General features: G+C 33.0%; 1 pseudogene across 1 annotated transcript; it reads left to right on the plus strand.

Moving 5' to 3' along the window:
* Positions 1–802: 802 nt before the first annotated feature.
* On the plus strand, positions 803–16097 carry LOC148609344 (uncharacterized; annotated as a pseudogene). Its single transcript, XR_015914569.1, has 17 exons — positions 803–845; positions 1270–1445; positions 1995–2173; positions 2838–3106; positions 4293–4351; positions 4605–4758; positions 5876–6034; positions 6540–6705; positions 7403–7728; positions 7959–8214; positions 8804–8953; positions 10066–10177; positions 10496–10602; positions 11204–11360; positions 12330–12503; positions 14515–14594; positions 15959–16097. The product of XR_015914569.1 is annotated as an uncharacterized LOC148609344 (transcript).
* The last annotated feature ends 7533 nt before the right edge of the window (positions 16098–23630 follow it).

The following is a 23630-nucleotide window of genomic DNA, read 5'->3' on the forward strand; positions in this document are numbered from 1 at the left end:
TACTTTTAGTCGCTTTTAATTTACGGCAGCTTAACACTGCTAAGAACCTGTTTAATTCCATGTTTATCTCAAATTTTGTCAAGAACTGAGCTGGTTATATAAAACTTAGGTCTACTAAACAGTTTTGTTTAGTATCATATAATTATCTTTGCAAATATACAAAATATTCACACATTGGACCACATGGGAATTTGTTTTTGAACTAATGGAGAAATGACTCTTTCAAAGCTGCTTTTTAAATAGAGAATTCATTATTTTACTGCAAATGTTAGATATTAAAAAATAATTTCAGAACGTATTTTTTCAATGTTTACTATCTAGTTTTTACAGTTCGATACCTCAAAGGTCAAGGTCAGCCTTCCGTTTTGGGCTGCTAAAATCTGAAAATTTTTGGTATGTGTACCAAAAACTACTGCGGACAGCACTATTTGCTAGTTTTTCTTAAATATACTATTGATTCTTGTATGGGATGGAATTTGAGTTTTATCTGATGTAAAAAGTTTGGAATTTTTCACACCAGCAAAGGGAAGTAAGCCATACAAAAATGATACAACACTTTTTCTTGAAAATCACGATTGAACTTTGACAACATTTTGTAAGAGAAGTAACCACAATCGATGTGTATGACATCACTATTTCAATAGAGCTTGATATACACTTTCCATCGATATATAATTTTGCCATATTATATTAGTAGTATTGTGGTATACATATTACTGTTTGTCCATCTGTCCATATTCTATAGAACCGCCATATTCTATAGAACTGTATAAAGGTGAGGTTCATAGTCTTTCTGTGGGACATGTTCACTGAGGGACTACCATACTTCATTGAACTTTATGAAGGTGAGGTTCATATTCATGTTGTGTGATAACTTGAGAACCCTTGTACAATAAACTTGAAACTTTTTACAATTAATGGTTAAAATGGTCTCATGGTCTGTTAATTTAAATTTTGGAGAAAATTATATCTTCAATTTCAGAGGAATTTGAATTTTTTTATCATTTTTTATAGGTTTTTTTACATGTCACACTGTAAGTCCATCATGGAGTGGGTGTATCATGCCCTCATGGCAAAGCTGTTTATTTATAATTCAAAATTATTATGTTCCTTCTCAAGCAATCAGCTTTAAGTAATTAGGTAATGTTCTTTAACATATTACATGCAATGATATTCTAGAACTCATTGATCAAATCAGAAATTTTCAGAAATAATTTATTAAAGATATGGTTTTCTTCAATCTTCAACCTTTATTTTTTGTGCTTGCAGCTTGTAGCAGTCTCACCCAGACACCTGACCTATCAGTCTCTGGTACTGAGACTTACTCTATATCCACCTTGGATGCTTAGTGACCCTGCCGTCAGAACTAAGTAGCAACGTCCTACAATCTGGTTTTCAAAGTCACTGATACAACGGCTGGCAAATCTGGCTCTCTAGTTGTAAAGGTACCTACTTAACATATAGGTATGATACTATTGGTTGTAAGGGTTGAACAGTAGAAAATTTCTCTACAAGTTACACTTTTTACTGACAAAGTGACCATTAACTACATCAACAAGAAGGCATCATTTACCATAACATCTACTGACTAATTAAATCCTCATTATCCAAAAAAAATGAAAAACTTACTAGGTTTATTATTTATTACTTATAATGTGATCTAGACAGTCTTGTACTAATGGTATTTACCCTCATGGATTTTCCATAGTTTCTATGAATTATTTAAACTTAAGAAAAATCAGGATTTTTAGATTTTATTTGAGTCTCAGGGTTGCTCATTTACTTGTGTTTCCTTGTACTTATTATTTTGGTTATGTTGTTCGTGGTGGGTCTATTTTCCCTGTCAGTATCCTTGGATTATATTCTTTGATTATTGTTTGAATCCTGGTTCTCTTGTTTACTCTTGCACAAAATATGACTTAAAGTACAGATTGTCATAAAATAGTTCTAACATCTAGGTCTGTTATACAAACTGACATAATTTTGATAAACAGATTGCCATCTCTGATATCAATGATAGTTGTTCTATAATGAAAGTGACTGAGGATCTGTACTTGACAACTGAGCATCCATTACTCCAGATAAATCCATTGTTTGTTGTCAGTACCTCTGATGCTGATGGTGGTGTAAATTGTCAGTTTCTCTACCATGTGTCTGATGTTGTACAGGAAGTGTAAGTATGAACAGAACAGAATCCAACAATATGATAATTGTGATTGTGGGATTGAAAGACAAATAATCCTCATTTTATTTCAGGGGTGGATTTAGAAATTAAGACAGAGTGAAATAAGGCAAGAAAATTTGTGGGGATAGAATTTATGAAAAGTCAAGAAAATTGTGTATGTCATGTGCTTGATTCTACTTCCTACTTTCAAAAAAAAATTTTGTTAAGTACAAAAACTGAGAACAATCTGTTTATTGATTATGTTAATGCTTATATAATAGCTTCATGAAAAGTTTGGGAAATAGTAATGTTATCATAGGACACATCTTCACTTAGAATGATCTTAGTTCTCAAGCTAGAAAATCACATGAAGAAGTATAATTTTAATCTATAAATTACTAGAAATTCTTTATTATGGTCTATTAACCATCAAACATGTCTTAAGTAACCTCCTAGGGGTAGAAAATCATGCTCTTTATATACAGCGAATTTTACATAAAATGAACTGTTTTGGGATAATCTTTTAAGACATTCTATTGCTGAATACAGATGGTTGCTAAGATAAGTTTTACTGTTTATGAAGCTGATTTTGTATGTAAACACTGTGATATAAATTATAACTTTTTATCATGTCCTATTAGAGGTAAGTCTATATATTCTCATATATCTGTAGATCTCCAATAGAATATAGTGTGGATCTTGCCATCAGAGAACAGGTTTATAATGGCAGTACAGAGGTTACTGTAGAAGTGGCTGTTATTGACCTCGGAATTCCCCCTCATGGCAGTGTATTTAATGTGACTGTAAACCTCAGTAATACATGCCTCATTGGTGAACTATTTGACAGGACCAATATCACATTTATTATAAATACCACTGAATCATATGGAGAGTTTTATCTAAAGATACCTTGGTATTGGATAGTTAACTTCAGTAGGTCCTGTAAGATTTGACATTTTATTTCTATTGGCATGGGCTTTTAGTCTACTGGTTGTGGATATTACATTGTAAAAATAGTAATTTATAGCAGCCTACTTCAACACCTTTTATTTAGTGATTTAAAGTTTTTATTGTTTTTCTTTTGTGTAGTTAAACTGTTAAAGTGTTTAGATTGTAGTGAAAGTATTGGTTAATTTCATCGTTAAATTTAGCACATTCATGTATCTTAATTTTTTTTATTTTATGGAAAATTAGGGAATACTACTAGAACTACTGTGTTTTTACATTTTGTTGTTATTGTGTTAGGAACAGAATTTATTAGAATTGTAGCCAATGAATTTTACCATGCCACTTTTAAAATTGTCCCTTTTCCATGTAATTATAAGGAAGAAAATTGGTCATTTTAACCAAAAAGTTCGAGAAATTTTGTATAAAATGGAATTTTTTATGGAAATCCTTTTTTTTTAAGAAGATGAACTTGATAAGTCATGCATTAAAGTACATGTATATATTACGGACACGAAACAAAATATAAGATGTTGCTTCCATCACAGATGAAAAAGGCAGTCTTTTGGAAGTTGCTTTTATGCAGGAGTACTTTGCAGTACTTTGATATGGAGTGTCAATTCCCAATATGACAGACAATAAATCGTAATAAATATTTTACTTCTTTAACTTGATTTGACCTTCAAGTTGCTCTCAGTATTCAGGGTATGCTGTGTCTTTTTATTTATTTATTTTGTCCACTTCATTGTGATCTATTCCTGTACAATTTTAATTAATTTTGATTTTTTAGGGCTTAAAAACAATACAGGTCAGGATCATTTATGGTGTATATAAAATACTGGAGTTTTGCCCATTTTTGCTATGATCACAGCTAGTTCACATTTGGCTAGATCCTGTTTGCCTGTCTCTGTGCTTGTCTTCTTTTTTTTTTTCAGTGGAGTGAAACCAGTGCAATGTGTAGATGTACAATCAACAAATACATAATAAATTATTTCGAGAATTTAGTTTATGTGGGCACTATCAGTATGGTTCTGGTACTGTTTTTGATTTAGGGACATGAGGCCTCACCATGAAAATGTGAAAATTATTGGTACAGCATGCTGTACATGTCAAAATTATTGGTACAGTCAGAGCAGTACCAACCATACCAGTTTATACGCCCATGATTTGCAATTGTTTGAAGCTTGTGATAGTAATTCTTTTGAAACCATGGAATGGATTTTGATGAAACTTTACATGAAGGTCAGGAATGATATGTGTATGTGCTGTGCATGACAAAAAGTAATTGCCTGATGTTTAGCAGAATAAATTTGTTTTCAACATAAATTATACACTACAGAAAATAGATGGAGCATTTATTCCAAAATAATACAACCATTCAAATTCTATCCTTTAATCTGATGAACATCACAATGTATCATTTTATAAATCTATCCAATAAGTCCTAAATGGGCAATACGTTGTACCAACAACATAATCCTTGTTTATTAAATAGATATTCCTTGGAAACTTAGACAACTCTACCCGAGTGATGACCCTTGACCCTCCCATTTTGTCACGACTCATTGAGATAAACCCTACTAATTGGACTGGAGCAATAGCTCTTAGAATGGAGTACACAGGTTGTACTCAGGCTGAGCAGTTTCATTGTAAGTTTAATATTAACATACTGGCTTTTACAAAGAAATGTCACTTTAAAATGATTGAGTTAGCTGGAATCAATGGTATTGCATTTAAATAATATTTTTACTGAAAACTTTGTGGAAAGGTAGTTAAGAGTTTGAATAGAATAGGTTCTCAAATTGTGATATATGTTGAAATGATATTGTAAGAAATGATAGGACTTAAATCTTAACTTTATGGTCCTGTTATGATGATAAAAGTTATTGTATTCAATCTGGTATATAAAAGTGTTTAACAGACCATCTCAGATGTAGAAGCTTAAACTTCCAGAGTATTAATCTGTTAAAATCTATAGATACAGTTGGTTATTTCCTGAAACATATTGACATGCTGATCATAATGAGTTAAACATTACATTGCAACTAAACAATTTGGTTGGATAAAATTTACCCTGTTCTACTCATGTCATAGGATATGCCTGGTTTCTATGTGGACAGTCTCTTAAACAAAACAAAACTTTGCCTGATCCTGAATAGTCTTGTTCGTCTAATCACCAGGCTCAATGAGATACAAACTAAAGCAGTATGCAAACTAATCTATTCCTGACCAATTCAAATTTAAGGTATCATAATTCTTTATTTAGAAATTATATTCACTTGCAAACAATATGTCTACACATATGTCCATGTACAGTATATCCCTTATTTCTCCTTAGTTTTAATGGCTTCAGTGAAATCCTGAATTAATGTTTGTGGTTGCTAATTTTCACGGATTCTGTCATATTTGCAGGTATCAATTTTCCCCATTTCAAAAAAATGATTAGCATTATATAGTGTTAAAAATCAGTTTCTCGTGTACTATTTTTCAGGGTTTTCTGTCCATCATGAATGTAGCAAAAATTTGAACACCATGAAAATTATTACGCTTACAGTATTGATTATTGTATGTAGATGTCCATGTTGGATGATAGCCAATACCAGATACTTGCAAGGGGCATAATCCAACTTAAAGTTTAATATTTCAAGTTAAATTGGGAAAAAAATGTTTCTATTTAGGGTGTTAATTGAATGACACATTTCAAAACCATTCAATACAACTTGTAGTTACAAGACACTAAATTGGAGAACATTGGTTCTATTTCAGGGGACTACACACATGTGAGAGATGTTAAACCTGTTATTGTCTTGGTGATGGTGAGGCCCACATGTGTGGAAGATGTGAAGGGTCTGTCCATGTGATAGGTCTCCTACTGAACACTCATATGGGACTGCTGGTGAATGTTCTCCATGTCCTATAGGCTGGGTATGTATCTGCTGGAACACTACAGAACACACCTGTGGGGCTGTTTCTGTACCCTATTGGATGGATATGTATTTGACACAACACTCCTCTAAGCTGTTCTGCCTGCCCTATAGCCCAGATTGTATTTTTCACAGAACTTTAGAAATTTAAAAATAGACAGTTGTTGCCATCTTGCCAAACACACCACTTATAAGAGATATGGTTATGACTAGAATATCAAACTTTACAACAAGTGAGGAAGAGGCGCTAGGGATTGCAACACATTTACTATGCATTTTAAAGGTTTTAGAGAAAGGAAAACAATGCCGATCTTGCAAGCATACTTGAATAACAATTGACGACTTGCATCATATGAAGAGTAATAATAAAATTACAAAACTGATAAAATCTAGGCAGAAGTCAAAAGGAATAGTCGGAATTTAAATTTAGCTCTCCCCCCTCACACAAAACATGAAGTACCTGTTCCTTAGACAGATATATATTGTATGCCTTAAACGTGTTGTAGATCTGTGCAAATGGGAATGCCACACATTGTGAAAACTACCACTATGCCAACTGTACAGACGAGTCCTGCCCATCCTCTTGTGCTAAATGTGATACTGGGTATGCCTGTCATGGATGGCAGTCATATATCTGTCAAGAGGGGACATATTCTGAAAATGGGGAAGTAGGTAATTAATTTTGACTTAAATGTGTTAAGTGATGCATGATTTGAAAGATTTAAGTAGAAGTCTTTGTAAGTGTCATGCAAATCTGTAATATATGATACACCCAAAAAAGGCTGCATATTTTTATTTTTGTTACATTCTATATAATTTTTATCTCCCTGGAACAAGGGTGATCTGAAAAGCCACATGTTAATTTCTGTTTACCATAACATGTTTAACAAAATATCAAAAATAAAAATATGTAGGCTTTTCAACCATGAATCACATTTTGTTTATCTGGTCTTACTGCTACTTAATTACTATATTTATTGATGATACCTGCTAATGAAATGTTCTGATGTTTGTAATAGACACTGTTTTACTATAGGAATAAGGAATTAATATATGCTTATAGATATATTGTATGAAGAATTATGGAGTTTTTCTGGTGATTTGTATACAAACTAAAAAAAATAATATGATGCTGTCATTATAATTGGTGTCTGTTAGTTTTCATTTATATATGATTACTTAAGTAAAATTTATCAGGCTTTTTTTAAATTTTATGACATTGTTCTGAGTTTTCTGAAAATTGGAAATCTATCAATATTTTTATACATACAAGAACAGATATAAATAAGCTCAGCCTGTCTCAAAATTTGGCTGATCCTCATATGGATACAGTATAATTAGAAAGTTTTAAGAAGATTTTTCATTTTAGAGTTTTGTGAGCTTAGTGCTGCTGGAACCTTCCAAGATGAGAAAGGTCAAACTAGTTGTAAAAACTGTCCAGCTGGGTATTACAGTGCTGCATCAAAAGATAGGTGTAACCCATGTGACATAGGATCATACAGCATTGGTGACGGATCAGGTGGTTGTGTTGGTTGTTCAGACGAGACAGAATGTCCATATATGGTCAATGGAACATGTTTTGTTCTTGGGGAGTATTTCACTACTTGTATCAACAAAAGATCTGGGTCCTATGAATGCTTGGATTGTCCTCCTGGTTTTACTGATGATGGAAATACTTGTGCTGATGTTGATGAGGTGATGAATTTCAAATTTGAATTTTATTGGTTTTTAATAATATTGATGTGTCTTTTTATAAATTTACATGTTTAAACTAAGATCATGGAAGTGATTTCATCTAAATTTGGTACATACTTCATATTGAAGATAAAGAAGCCAAGAACGGCACTGACTTTGCATGTCCTTTCTATGTTTCATACTTATATGGAGCAGAAAAGTAGATTTTTTAATCTGATATTATTCTGCAGTGTACACTATACCAGCCATGTTGGGACCCAGCCGCCTGTATTAACACAGTCCCAGGGTACCAGTGTAGTGCCTGTCCCTATGGTTGTAACAGGGACTTACGAGGATGCCCTCTCACAGACGGTACATCTACGTGTGTTTGACTATCAGTGTATGAACCAAGTTTTGTCACCTGTACAACAGCAGTGTTTTGATGTGGACGAGTGTACATTAGGTACACATATCTGTGATGTCAACTCAGATTGTTTTAATACCATTGTGAGTGTTAATGACTGATTTTAAAAAACCAAAAAGAATTGCTGGACTATTTCAATTTTTTTTTTTCAGATCTTGTAGCAATGGCATATTTCTTTTATGAACTTAACCATTTTTTTTCAAATACTAAAATTTAGTTCTTGAGAACACAGATTCATTCATTCACCATTTATTTTCCAGTTTCTATGGGCCTTTTACATCTTGAATTTTTTGAAATATTTGGAAAAATATGATGTGTGATCACCTGCTTAACTTTTCATTGTTTTTAAGTAAATCTTTTGATTTGGTATTTTGTATATGAGTGGACAATTATAAAGTACCAATTAAGTACTTAGATACTTTTAAATAATTTATCCAAAGTGAAAATAGTTTCAGTTTCCAAGAAAAATGTTTACTGTTTTCCCTTTCCCCAATGAGACCCCAAACCAGGTTGTCAGGGATTGGTGGGTTATTTCCCTTTGAAAAACTGAAATGGCTTGCATTCTTTCAATATGAAAAACAACTATTTGAATATAGGCATGGGAATTAAAATGTTTAATGACTTTCTTTTTGTCAGTTTTACAGGAAGTTTCTATAAATATGTTAATTACAGGGGAGCTATACCTGTGGATTCTGTAATGAAGGATATGAAGGTGTTGCTACACATTTCTGTTACTCATCAGATTACTGTGAAACTGGGAAGCATGACTGTAATGAACTGGCTACATGTATCTACCTCAGACCAAAAGAGTACAGATGTGAGGTAAAATTTTTGGTTGATGATAACCTTTTGCCATGGGATGAATGTCTAACAGAGTAGGAGTCAATCACTATGTCTGTTTATCTGTATCATAGTTCATCCTTCACAAATACTGAATAAACATTAAACTCCTTTGAGACCAGCTTTTGTATTTTGTTGAAAATTTCTAGGATGGCTAACCAAGGAAACCAAGATTCTAGCGGAAATTAAAAGAATGTAATCCATGGACAAAGACCAGACATGGAAAACAGAAAATTACAACAGAAAACATAAAGTAACTAAAATAGTACACACAAAGAAACAAAAGTAAATGAGCAACTTGGACTCCACTAAAACTAGAAAAAAAGGAGATTTTCTTTATCATATTAAGCAGCCATTTCAATACAACAAATTTGGCACATTTTCACAGAGGTGTTTACCTCTATAATTCAGTATGATATTTTCAGATTTTTACTCTTGATTATGTATTATGAATTGTTAGTCTGAATATGGTCACTCCATGTAAAAAGTGTAGAGAATCCCGAAACTCAAGTTATCATCACCCTCACTAAACCAGTGGTTTGTTTATAAATTGGGGTCATGTTGTCAATCTATTCATCTGTCATTTTGTCTGTTTTCCAGATTTCGTTGCATTTTTGTTCACTCCCAATGGATGACTGCTTGATGTAAATTTGGTATGTGGCTTTATAAGGATGGGACATCTTGGTTGCCATTTAATAATTCACTATATGGAATGATTAAAAAACATTTTGTCAGAAATGTCTTGGCAGCCACTGAATGGTGTGATTTCAAACGGGGTATGTAGCTTTATATAGATGTTGTAATATTTGTTTGATATCGAATTCCTGTTTCGTGGGACTCAATGGACAAGTGGGGGACATAGCAAGAGAATGCATGCACTTCCTGTATTGCAATGTTTACACATTGCAGTCATAACTACCCGGTAAGGAATTTTAAGAGTTATATCAGCTATTGTTATGGCTTGTAGATACAAGTTATCTAACTGGTAGGCAAAATCAACTTGATATATCAATATGTTCTCATATATATTTCTCATTCATATTGGCCTTTTGGTGAGCCTTTGGTCAATAATGATTGAGTTTTTTAATTTACAGTGCCCTGTTGGTTATGCAGGAAATGGTAAACAGTGTGGGAAAGATTCAGATTTGGATGGTCATCCTGATATCACTATAGCCTGTACAGACTGGGAATGTTATAAGGTCAGTGGTCTCCAGGGTGTGGTGTAGGGTCTCCCTGATATCACTACACCCTGTACAGACTGGGGATAGTATAAGGTGAGTGGTCCTTAGGGTGTGGTGTAGGGTCTTCCTGATGTCACTACAGCCTGTACAGACTGGGGATGTTATAAGGTTAGTGGTTCTAATGTTTTGATGGACTCTGACAGCAATGGTCTGATTGATTCTATTGTGAGTAGTAAGAACTGGATGGGTACTTAAGGGAGACAGGGTAGGGATAGAGATAAAAGATGACAACATGGGGTATGATTGTGATATGGACTCTGTCAAGGATGGTCTGATTGATTAGTAAGAACAGGGTGTTAGGGAGAAAGGGGAGTGGTAGAGAGAAAAGATGACAACAAGGGATATGATTTTGATATGGACTCTGACAATGATGGTCTGATTGACTCTATTGTGGGTAGTAAATATTATAAAGAGCGGTACATTTGGAGAAAGGGTAGAGTGAAGGGAACTTAACAGAACATAACATGGGGGATTATTGTGATTTGGACTCCGACATTGATGAACTGATTGATTATATTGTGTGTAGTAGAATCATGGAGAAAGAGAATGTAGAAAAAACTGGTGATATTATGTTGGATGATTGTGTAATGAACTGCTAAGTGTTGGTAGTAAAAGTAACAAGGAATTTGTAAAATCATGAAAGGTACAGAAAGTGAGAAATTTGTTATTTGACCTATAGCAACTACATTTTGTATTATTTTGGTGAAAAAAGGGTTTATTTGATGTATCACATTCCAGAAGAAAATTGAAATAGGTTTGATGCTTATGGCTTTCATGGCTTCATGAGAAATTTAAAAAAAACTGGCTTTTCTGAGAATGCAAGACAATGAAAATTCAGATAAGATTTTTTTTCTTAAAATGATCTGTACGGTAGATTTGCATTTGTAGTTTTAAATTGAAGTAGTTTTAAGATAGTTGATAAAAGAATGCAGGTGTTACAAATATGTAGATGCAAGATGGTATTCAATTCCATTTTTTTTTAATTTTTCAGGACAATTGTCCATTCTTCCGAAGTTTTGATAAGACTGACTCTGATGGCGATGGTGTAGGAGATGCCTGTGATAACTGTCCTGTCACCAATGCTGACCAGACAGATACAGATGGTGATGGTACTAGTGATGTGTGTGATACTGATGATGATAATGATGGTGAGTTCAACACTATTTTGATAATGAAATGGTACTAAGTTAATCTTTGCTGGTAAGCCCTATGATGACCTTGAGTTAAAGACAATACTTATGACATTGATGGTGAGGAAACCAATGTTAGTATTCCTGATGATGACAAGAAAGGTGAGTTTAAACAATACTGACAATGAGATGGTGAGTACACTTTTGCTGATGTTATTGGTAGTGACCGTATATAATTTTGAATAGACATTGTCTTGTGATACTGATGTGAAAAAACAGAAGCAATTTTTATGATGAAAATAGTGGTGACTAAACCTATGCTAATGAAACTGATGATAAAAATGATGATGAGTTATAAAGGTAATACTGACAATGATAGTGATGGTAATAACAATGCTGATGAGTAAACCTATAGATATGACTTGAGTAGTAACAATAACATTTTCTTGATCTAGGGTGTACTTGTACTTATGTTGAGTGTTCTCATACTGATGTTGAGTGTACTCTTACTGTTGTTGAGTGTACTCGTACTGTTGTTGAGTGTACTCATACTGTTGTTGAGTGTTCTCATATAGATGTTGAGTGTACTCATACTGTTGTTGAGTGTTCTCGTACTGGTGATGACAATGATTCTGAGTTAAATTGATTCATAAACTTTGAATGGTTATTTGTTCAAATCAGGTACTCACTCAGTTTCTGTAGAATTATTGTATGCACTTATTGTTGAATTTTCAGTATTTTGGATGTATTGAGTGATTTTCATAAACATATAATTTAGTAGTGGTAATTTCAAAATTTCTTAAGTCTTGTTATTACTGCTGTGCACAGCTTAGAGTTTCATGGTTTAATTGAATTTTTAATAGCATAGCAATTATCATAAAAATACATATTTGGAGGGAGAAAGATGTATTGTCACAAATGAAAACTAGGGTTCAATGACAGTCATACATTGTATGAATTTCAATTTTTTTTTTTGTTGATTTCCAGGTGTATTAGATGAATCAGACAACTGTCAGTTTGTAGCCAACCTTGATCAGGAAAACTCAGATGGTGACAACTTTGGTGATGTATGTGACAACTGTGTAAATGTTGCCAACAACCTACTGACAGATGACAACAAGGTTGGTGACGATTGTGACACTGTTGGAGGGACAAAGATCAGTAAATATTTTTAAATAACAAATTGACTAATTTTCTATTAATCACAGATTTAACTTAATTTTTACATGACTAGTAACAATTTATTTTGTGGTAAATGTTGTGGTACTATTATCATCTCATTATATAGACATATAAAATCATGTTAAAGTTAATATACCATGTGAGCTATTGCCATCGGTTGGCATCCATCGTCATTAGCAATTTTTCAAAACTCTTTTCCTCTGAAACTACTGTACCAATTGGAACCAAACTTGGTATGAATGTTCCTTGGGGTATCCTGCATTGAGATGATATGGGGATATTTGATCCGTCGAAAAACGTGGCTGCTGTTACTAAAAATAGAACATATGTCAGACAGTAGTTTTTCGCATATATCTCCTAAACTGTTAGGTTTAGCCAAATTCTGACATGGGGTTAAAAGTGTTCAGCATGATGAGATCTATCTGTGGTCAAAATTTGGTGAAAATCTGTTGACCCATGTTGGGGTTATTGCCCTTTTTGGACGTTTTTTGCTGTTTTTAATATTATTTTATAACCCATGTGAAACTACTTCACAGAATTTAATAATAGTTGGTATTTTTGTTTTAAAGGGTATCCTTAACAAAATGAATATTTGGATTTTTGATCTGTTATAAAGCATGGCTGCTGTTACTAAAAATAGAACATAGGGATCAGACAGCAGATTGTTGCATATATCTCCAAAACGGTTAGGTTTAACTAAAATTTGACTGGGATAAAATTATTCAGCTTGACGAGATCTATCTGTGGTCAAATTTTGGTGAAAATTTGTTGACCCATGTTGGAGTTATTGCCCTTTTTAGACGTTTTTTGCTGTTTTTGATGTTATTACTTTAAAAAATCTGCTCCTCAGAAACTATTCTGCAAAATTCAATGAAAGTTGGCATTTTTGTTTTATAGGGTATCCTTAACGAAATGATTGATTTTTGATTGCTGAAAAAACATTGCTGTTGTTTCTAAAAATAGAACAATGGGGTCAGACAACAGATTTTTGCATACATCTCCAAACCTGTAAGGTTTAGTCAATAGCTTTCAATTGCTGAAATAATCCTTATTATAAGGCTTACAAATGTGTCCAATGAATCAAATGGAGTCAAAATTGTATGACAACTCCTTGTTAGAGTTATTGCCCTTAAATGGCAAAAAATTAACAAGGTGAGCGATTCAGGCTCCTGGGAGCCTCTTGTAAAGTATACAGGCAAATATTTTTCACATGAAATTCATTTTAATCGAGCTTCACATGAAATTCACATGAACTTCACATAAAATTTACATGATTTTCACGTGAAATTTGCTTAACATGAATTGCATGTGAATTTCTTGTGAAGTCTCTTTTCAGTCGAATTTTACATGAACTCTGTCACAAAGTTTATTTGCTCAGTTCTGGTGAATATCATTTGAAATTATGGTGAAAATAATGTAAATTGATTTTGCCTTTGTAGGTCCACAAAGGGACCCAAAGGGTCTAAAAAAAAATATTTCAATGAAAATAAACTTTGTTCATTGACTTGATGTTGCTAACTTTGTATTTAGTTGTTGACATGGTGTTGCTAATTTTGTGTTTAGATTTATTTTTTTTGGCTTCGCTGCTTGTTTTCAAGTTTGTATGGTATGATATTTAGGGTCCAAAATTAAAAATTGATTTTTTTGGGTTCTTTTAAATAAGCTGAATTTGTATGTGTATTATTAGTTTAAACTTTGGACGATTTGAGGTAAAAGTCATTTTTTTTTAAGTTCTTGGACCACATATGTTAGGTGTGATATACCCAGTGGCTACACTGTGGCAAATTATATGAACTTATTTGTCAGCTGAACTTAGGAAACATTTTCAAAGGAATGATTGCTGCTTAAGCATGGTGAGTTGTAATAACTCAAACTTTCAGGCATGGTACATATTATTATAATTTTCACCAGGAAGTCCTTGTGTCTCCTATGGACACCTTTCTTACCCAGTTTTTGTAATATTTTTTTATATTCATGTTTTTTTTTTCAGAGATGGTGATGGTGTATTGGACTTACTTGATAACTGTCAGGATGTAGCTAATGGTGTCCAATCTGATGGTGATGTACAAGGTAAAGTAAGAAGTGGTTATATTCACTATTTTAAAGATGATGATGGTAATGAGAGCAACTTGGTGATATTCATCATTTCAAAGGTGATGGTGCTATACCAGTATTAATAATAATAATTATTACTTGTATCAGGGACTAGCTACTGGTATTGTTGATACTTATGGTTAAGGGCAATTCAAGTATTGTAAAAGTACTTTTTTGTGGGTACCAATTTTCGTGGTTTAGGAGAAAATCATAAGTTTGTAGATTCTTGAATTAGTTGATTTGACAACTCCATCATACAAGTTCATTGGAAACTAAATTTCATGGTTTACTGAATCCATGAAAGCCATGAATATTGGTACCCCTTTAAATATTGATACTTTCACAATATTTGATTGTGAAGTTTTCTCATCTGCCCAGAAAAGAGAACAAGGACTATTTATTGAGTGGAAATATTATCATTTCTGATGATGTCTGTGATAAAGATTCAGATGGAGATACTATTCTGAACACTGTAGATAACTGTTCCTACAGAAATAATCCATTACAGACTGATTTAGATGGTAAGTATTGACCTTTAACCTCGATACAGAAGGGGTCAGGGTTCAGTGATGGATCATACTAGATAACTGTTATTACAGAAATAACCCTCTGCAGACTGATATAGATGGTTAATATTGACCTTTAACTTTGGTACATATGGAGTCAGGGTTCAGGGTTTAGACACAGTAGACAACTGTTCTTACAGGTTAAACCCACTTCAGACTGATATGATGGTAAGTATTGGCCTTTAACTTTTGTACATACAGAGTCAGGGTTCAGTATTGGGACACAGTAGATAACTGTCCTTGCATGAATAATCCTGTACAGTCTGTTTGAGTATTGATCTTTAACCTTGTTACATAGTGGGTCAAGGGTGAATGATTGGACACAGTAAATAACTGTCCTTATAGATAGATATAATACTCTACAGACAGATATAGGTGGTAAGTATTGACCTTCAACCTAGGTAAAAATATTAAGTGTTTGTGATGTAGGTCAGGACACAGATAGCAATGGTTTTCACAAAATCTTCACAAAGTTTAATGAATTCTTTTATGGAGGCATAATAAAAGTCTTAAAAGTTTCTGAATAAAACTTTGTATAAAAATTTAGTATACTAATTGATATTCATTCATTTCAGTAAAAATGGGCACCATACAAAATTCTGTATTTTTAACAAAATTTATCACTGACAAATGCAGTAATTACCTGCTCACGTCTTGATAAATCTGTTTTATCTTTCAGGTAACAAAGGTCTGATTGTGATAATGTTGATGGAAGACAGTAATGATACCTGTTCTCACCTGTCCACAGCTTGATAAATCTGTTTTAACTTTCAGGAAACAAAGTTGGTGATGATAGTGATGTTGATAGTAATGGAGATGGCACCAAAGACAGCAATTACACCTGTCCACACAACCCTGACATCCTTGAAACATCCTTCACTTCTTATTTCATAGTAGATTTCTATCCAGGATACAGTAATGATGCGGACTGGTTGGTGAAGGCTGCTGGCAGAGAGATATATCAATAGGCTGACACTGACAAACCAACAGCTTTAATAGGCAAGTCATTCTTACACATCTGTAATGTGTTACCTTGCTTATCGCATAGTGGCAAACCATTTGATAGGGAGACATACTTATTCTTTTTTACCATGACTTGGCTTCTAGTCGTGTTAGACTGATTTAAATGGTCAGCTGCCTATTTTGACAACCTCCATAGAACTGGAAGCCAGTTAATGATAGACAATAGACTTGACATTAAAGAATCTAACTGTATTTTAAATTATTTTTAAGCCTGCTTTTTATGAGTAAGAAAAGTGAAAAAAATCTCAGTTATTCAATCTCCAGTTACATTACATTCTTCAAAGTGTGGTTTCTTCTATGTTCCTCATCATGAACAGTTTAGATTAGAACTAAAACTTTCATTGCTGGAATAGAATTTCCAACTAAGGACTAATTCAAATTCAGTGGAAAGACAATAAAGTAAGATGAGTATATTAATTCTTGTGATATTGATATTTGAATGAAGTCAATAGTAATTATTTTAGGATGATGTGTGTTTTTCCACCAATTTAATGAAGTATCTGCTATCATATCTTACAAGCCGATCCTTTAATACAACATTTTAAACCAAAAAGAATAAAATTGAAAAAAAAACTTTTCTCAGAGGTATCTATCAATTTTTCTCTAGGTGATTAGTCCTATGAATCTATAGAATACAATGGGACAGTTTATGTGCGATCATCAGAAGATGACAATTATGTTGGATTTATCTATGGTTACGTCAACAATAGGGTGTTTTACTTGGTGTCATGGCAACCAAACAGCCGCAACATGGGAACCACAACATATAAAGGTGGAATAAGAAGTGTCCATATCTCTGTAAGTAAAAGTTTGAAATAGGTGATTTGTCTGTACAACAAAAAATTGGTATGCCACAAAAGTTCTTGCACAGTTTATTTATTTCATGTAAATAAAACCAGATTTAGTACAGCTGTGTATTACCTTGTCATTACTGAAACAGCTGTGTATTACCTTGTCATTACTGACACAGCTGTGTATGACCTTGTCATTACTGAAACAGCAGTGTATTACCTTGGCATTACTGAAACAGCTGTGTATTACCTTGGTATTCCTGAAACAGCTGTGTATCACCTTTTCATGACTGAAACAGCTGTGTATGACCTTGTCATTACTGAAACAGCTGTGGATTACCTTGTCATTGGAGTCAGGTTACTGAATCAGCTAAATACCAGTGTAGATATGTTAAGTAGCACTCTGGCTAAGAATCATGCAAAATGTGATTCATGGTTTAAAGCCTACATATTTTTATTTTTGATATTTTGTTGGAAATGTCATAGTGAACTTAAAGTTACATGTGATTTTTCATATAACCCATGTTCATAGGAGATAAAAATTATATAATTAAGGGAGATAACTCTGTAAATGACACTCAAATACTGTAGAATCTATTGGATTTTCAATGTTGATTATCTCCTAAGAGCAGGCAGATTTGAATCAATAATTACACATTTCATAGTATAGACCCATAAAACAACTTAATTACAAAAATAAAAATATGTAGCCTTTTTTGGGGTGTATCACTTTTCAGATTTTGCATGATTCTTACAAAAACAACTTAACTGTATAAAGTCTTTGAAGTACATTGTATACTGCATTATGCTTACCTATAGAACACTGTTTAAATGTACCAGGATGCACAAAAACAATAACAGTGCACGGACATGACATAAAACTGATATATGGATGAAGCTTACAGCTGCGGGAAAATGCAAGGCTGTACCAAGCATTTTCAATGGTTTTAGTCAAATTTGTATATTAAAGTTTTTGTCAATTCAGTGCACTGTTGTTGTCTTAAGACTGCAACTAAAGTTTAAACGAAAAATGATGTTTTAAGCAAGTAAACAAAATTTTATATTTGAAGCAGATCTTGACAACATCCTAACAACTTCAAATCAATATAATGTTCAAGAGACCCATTTTACCGGGTTGGCCCACCCATCTTCCAGCACCTCATCACCCCATCCACCCCACCCTGTGATCACCAATCTTTAACTTGTATAGAACAATCAGCATCAGTACCAATGTACAACTAATTTGCATATAATTAGCATAAGTTTTCAAAATATAGAAATCTAGACATTTTTGTCATAACGATTCAGTACGACTAGGGTTAGCATGGGAAGTCGAATAAAACAAAAACTGGGTTCTTAGTACTAAATTTTGTGTTTAATTAATCCTTCTATTAGTGCATCATGACAATACAAGCATGCTAAGACAGATTTAAAGCATATTTTTTAAAAATTAAAAACTTTTTGTCACTAATTATAATTGTTTTTATGATGTTCTTTACAATAGGCCTTAGCCATTTATTGATGATGAGTTTGTGCCAATAATTATTGAACTGAACATTGAATCAATCAATGTATCTTGTACTTTTTCCTCTACCTGTATTGATGTATTCAATAACTAAAATATTAATCTTTATTTTCAGAGCACCCATGACAACAGATTTAGACTACCCCATCCAAATAATTAAGATTTTTTTCATGCATGAAGGATTGGTAATCTTGTGCACATGACAATTGTTTGAATAGTATATGATGAAATTCATGATTCTTTGTATTAAAAATATGTTAATTTGACAAGTGATTGAATAAATTGTGTATTATTTGTTTTTTTTATGGTTTTAGTTGAGGTGAGGTACATGTGAACATACATCATCCCTTAAGTTTTAATGTACAGCAATCATTCGTTCTGATATCATTCTTTGTTTTTTTTATGCTTGGTCACACTTGCATGTTGGTTACTTTTGATTGATAATTGATTTGAATACGAAGTCTTTTACTGTAAAACTGCATTCTTTTCATTATACATTTGTAGAAATTGACAAAATTTCTACAATATCTAACAGCAAATTAATTTATGATAAAGTATAAAAGTGTTTAATATTTGCATAATATATTGAATTCCATTTAATTACATACCTGTTAATAGCGTAAAAACTAAAAAAATATAACAAAGATATTTCCCATCTTATCCATGAATAAAATTCCTCATATTTGCATAGCATAAGACCAAATAGTCAGAAAATTATAATTTTTTTTTCTTCGAAATTTACTAAAAAATATAAATAAATGGGTAAAACAACAATAACATTTTATCTTGTTTTTGTTTCTATGCTAATCCAGGAATCTAATAAGTCATAAGGAAAGGTTATCAAAATTAAACATTGAAAACATTGGGTATTTTCCCTTAAAATGGTAAATTTGGTTAATTGTATATTCCTGTTAATTGCATGTTTTTTTTTACAAATAGGGCATGCAATTAACAGAAATTCTCTGTGTAATATATAATAATTAACTTTCAGTAGAAATACGACTTACAGAAATATATTTATAAACGATGCAATAAAAATATGGGGCAGAACTGGTTCAAGTTTATCATTTTCTCAGCCATACATACATGTATGTAAGTATTTCTCAAAAATTAAACATTTAACTTCAAAAATAGATTACCTCCTCCAAGAACAAAGATTACATTCTACTGTACTTATTACAAATTAAAGTTAAATAGTATTCATTTTTAACTATATTGTCATGATTAAACATCTTCATTATATGCATAAATACTTAGCAAGTATGGGCAACAAATTACTTTATATGTGTGCATGCTTATAACATTTATTGCTGAAGAAAAATGGCTAAGATTCATAGTCACATGGGTTCATAATAGGAGGTGCAAGTCTATATGTACATGTATATAAACAGGATGTAAAGTTTGAATAATCTTTGAGTTGCAGATTTCACTTCGTAGGTTCCCTTGACAATATAGTGACAAAAAATGGCTGAATTTAACATGCAAAAAAAATGAGGAAAACATTTGTCACATTTCTCCATAATTGAAGGTGACACACACTATTCACAGTTTGATTGATATTGGTTGTGTATAGTTTGATTTACAGATTACATGAAGTAGGTACCACTCACAATGTCACATCAAGTAACAAGAAATGACTTAGTTCAACATTCTAAAAGTGTAGGTAAATCGTAACCAAATTCTTACATAACGGGAGATGTGCTAAAACTTTTTGAATTGCAGAATACGCGAAGTAGATACTCCTGAAGTGTGATGAAGGTTGAGACATGCTTTCACTATTGGTCAGAGGCAGGTACAGCATGTATAAAATGATGTATTGAAGGCTTTAACCTTTTAAAAGCATTGTATTCGACCATAAGACATCGTAACATATTGGTGTATTACAAACATGCAATTTATTTTTTTTAAGCCAAAAATTTTAGAATTTGTATTTTGGTCAGTTTGACATAGAATTATGGCTCGTCAACAAACATCTTTTTTATGTTCTGTCTGTCTGTCTGTCGTCACTTTTATGCATTAAAAGTGACGACGGACAGACAGACGGACAGAACATAAAAAAGATGTTTTCCTCATTTTTTTGCATTTTAAATTCAGCCATTTTTTGTCACTGTGTTGTCAAGGGAACCTACGAAGTGAAATCTGCAACTCAAAGATTATTCAAACTTTACTGTTTATATACATGTACATATAGACTTGCACCTCCTATTAAGAACACATGTGACTATGAATCTTAGCCATTTTTCTTCAGCAATAAATGTTATAAGCATGCACACATATAAAGTAATTTGTTGCTCATACTTGCTAAGTATTTATGCATATAATGAAGATGTTTATGTGCTGTTATGTCAAACTTTGTAGGTAGTGAGGACCCGATATGCTTTTTTGTAATCCACTAAATTTTGTAAGAGTATTTTACGTTAATACTATAATTATGTGTGAACTCAAAGCCTTTCATGAACTATATGAGCTGGAGAAATATGTCTCAATAGATAAATCATTTTGACCTTTCAAAATTAAGTTTACACTAGTTATGACATTTTTTTTTTCGCTTACGACTTACAGAAGTTCTTCTATTTTCAATCACTATCAGCTTTCCAAAAGCTTTTGGACCTTGGATTCTGAAAACAAGGATATTTTTAATCATTTATGCATGCTCCTCCTGAAGTCGACGACAATCAGTAACACCATAAAAGTTATATAGCTTAATCACTTAGAGTAATCGAGGGAACCAAAGTTCTAGCGGAAATCAAAAGAAAGTAATCCAGGGACAAAGACCAAACATGGAAAAACAGACATATATAACAAAGAACATTAAGTAACTAACATAATACATACAAAGTAAATAATAGAATCACATTCAACAGCTAGGTTTTGATCGACTGCTATGACATTGTTGACATTTTGTTGAATGAGTAATCAAGGGAACCTAGGTTATAGCGGTAATCAAAAGAATGTAATCCAGGGACTAAGCCCAGACATGGAAAACAGACATACACAACAAAGAACATAAAGTAACTAAAATCATACATACAAAGTAACAAAAGCAAATGAGCAATTGTATGTCTATGAATATATATCACTACTGTGTTGTACTTGTTCCTCGAGAGCCTTTAGTAAGTCAGATAAACTCGTATTTCTTGTACTCCCTATAAAGGCATTCAAGATAAAAATAAAGAACAAGAATGTCTCAGGAAAAATAATTAATACATGTGTCTTAGTATATTAATAATCGAGGCATAATGCAAATCTAGGGGCATCGTACACGTCATGCCATTTATAATAACTAGAGATCCTCAGAGCCAAGAATACTTCAGAGGAGGCATTGCCTTAATGACTTCCTGGACTAGTACTGTTCCAGTTGAAGTATTTTGCCTCCTCCCCGTTATCATAATACCATACATAAGTTGTATTGCGTCTCGTCCCTTGGAAGTATCGCTTTCTATCTTCTGTAACTGGAATATAAATAAAGTTCAAACTGCAATTTGACTATATATTTAAGTGCCGCTTAACTGAAGAATCGAGCAAATTTAGTGATAGGTGATGGTCATAAAGCTTAAATTCATTATGAAAGAGTAATCAAGGGAACCAAGGTTATAGCGGTAATCAAAAGAATGTAATCCAGGGACAAAGACCAGACATGGAAAACAGACATACACAACAAAGAACATAAAGTAACTAAAATCATACATACAAAGTAACAAAAGCAAATGAGCAGCTCGGACTCCACTAAAGACTGGAAGCATGGACCAGGTGCACCGGTAGGGTAAGCGTCTTCTGCTTTTCTAGAAACGCCCACCGAGTTGCTCATAAAAAGTCAAGTCCGGGATAGACAAACGAGAAAATGAAAACTATGACCCGTTGAATAAATCAGTTTTCATGGTGCTGATGGATACACCATAACGATCCACGAGTTCATGATGACGACCATAAAACTTCTGTAGTGATTACTTCAATCTTGTAGCAACACAACTCTGTTCCAGAAGCCTATTTGTTATAGTTCTAGCGCGATGCAAAAAGTCTGTGTAGTTTCGGCAAGCTCTGGCATAACGTATGAGTTGTGATATGAACACTCCATACGCAGGAGCCGAAGGGATGTTGCCACAGATGAAAGGAAAGTTGACAATTCTGAAGGAAAAGTCATCACGTTTGTCGTAAAGTTTGGTCAATAGTTTTCCTTTACCATCGATTTCTAAGTATAGGTCAAGATATGAGGCTGACTTCACAGTGTCTGTAGTATCCTTTATCTCAAGTTCTTTTGGATAGATGCGATGTGTCAAATCCCCAAAGTTAGGATTGTTTAAAGATAATACGTCATCTATATAGCGGAAACTGAGATTGAAGGATCTAGCCAAACGATATTCTTTCTTTCTGATCAGATCAGCTATAAAGTCAGCCTTTACTCGTTTGTTGAAAAACAAGTCCACCACACTGGACAAATATGTTGTCGATTAAAAATTCCAGCATTTTGTAAACATCTTCCTCTGTATATTTGGAAGATGATTTGGAATTATTTCTTACAAAGTATGAGGAATCTCTACCAACAACAACGATGTGTAATGTTTTTAAGTCGGGAACTTAACTGAGTATGGGGAATGGAAGTATATAGTGTTGAAAAATCATAGGTTTTAATGCTATTATATTCAGATAATAGTCTTGAACTGATTGTCTCCAAAAGATCTTTCGAATTTTTCAGGATCCACATTGAGTGAATACCACTACGGGAGTAACAAGTGTTGTGGTAGGACTGCAGACCCTCTTTGACAGTTGTGAGTATGGAAGTTAAAAGTTTTGAAAGAGGTTTGGTGGTACATTTTGCAGATCCAGCTATGAAACGTTGTTTGTACGGATTCTTGTGGAGTTTAGGAATCCAGTACATAGACGGTAAATCACAATCATCGTCCTTGATAGAGAGATCAAAAGAGGATAGCACAGATTTATGGTTTTCCACAATCTTACATTTAGTGTTAGGTGATAAAACAGGAATAATAGTTGTTCGTATGATTACTCTGTTATAGTAAGATCTTGTCGTATTTATACAGATGTGTTAGTACACGAGCATTTTCGTGTAAGCAGTCCCGAGAAACAGAAGTAACACTTACTTTTAGAT

Source organism: Perna viridis, chromosome 8 (assembly GCF_037379345.1).
Source record: "Perna viridis isolate PV_CMFRI_1.1 ecotype Kerala chromosome 8, ASM3737934v1, whole genome shotgun sequence".
Lineage (NCBI taxonomy): Eukaryota > Metazoa > Mollusca > Bivalvia > Mytilida > Mytilidae > Perna > Perna viridis.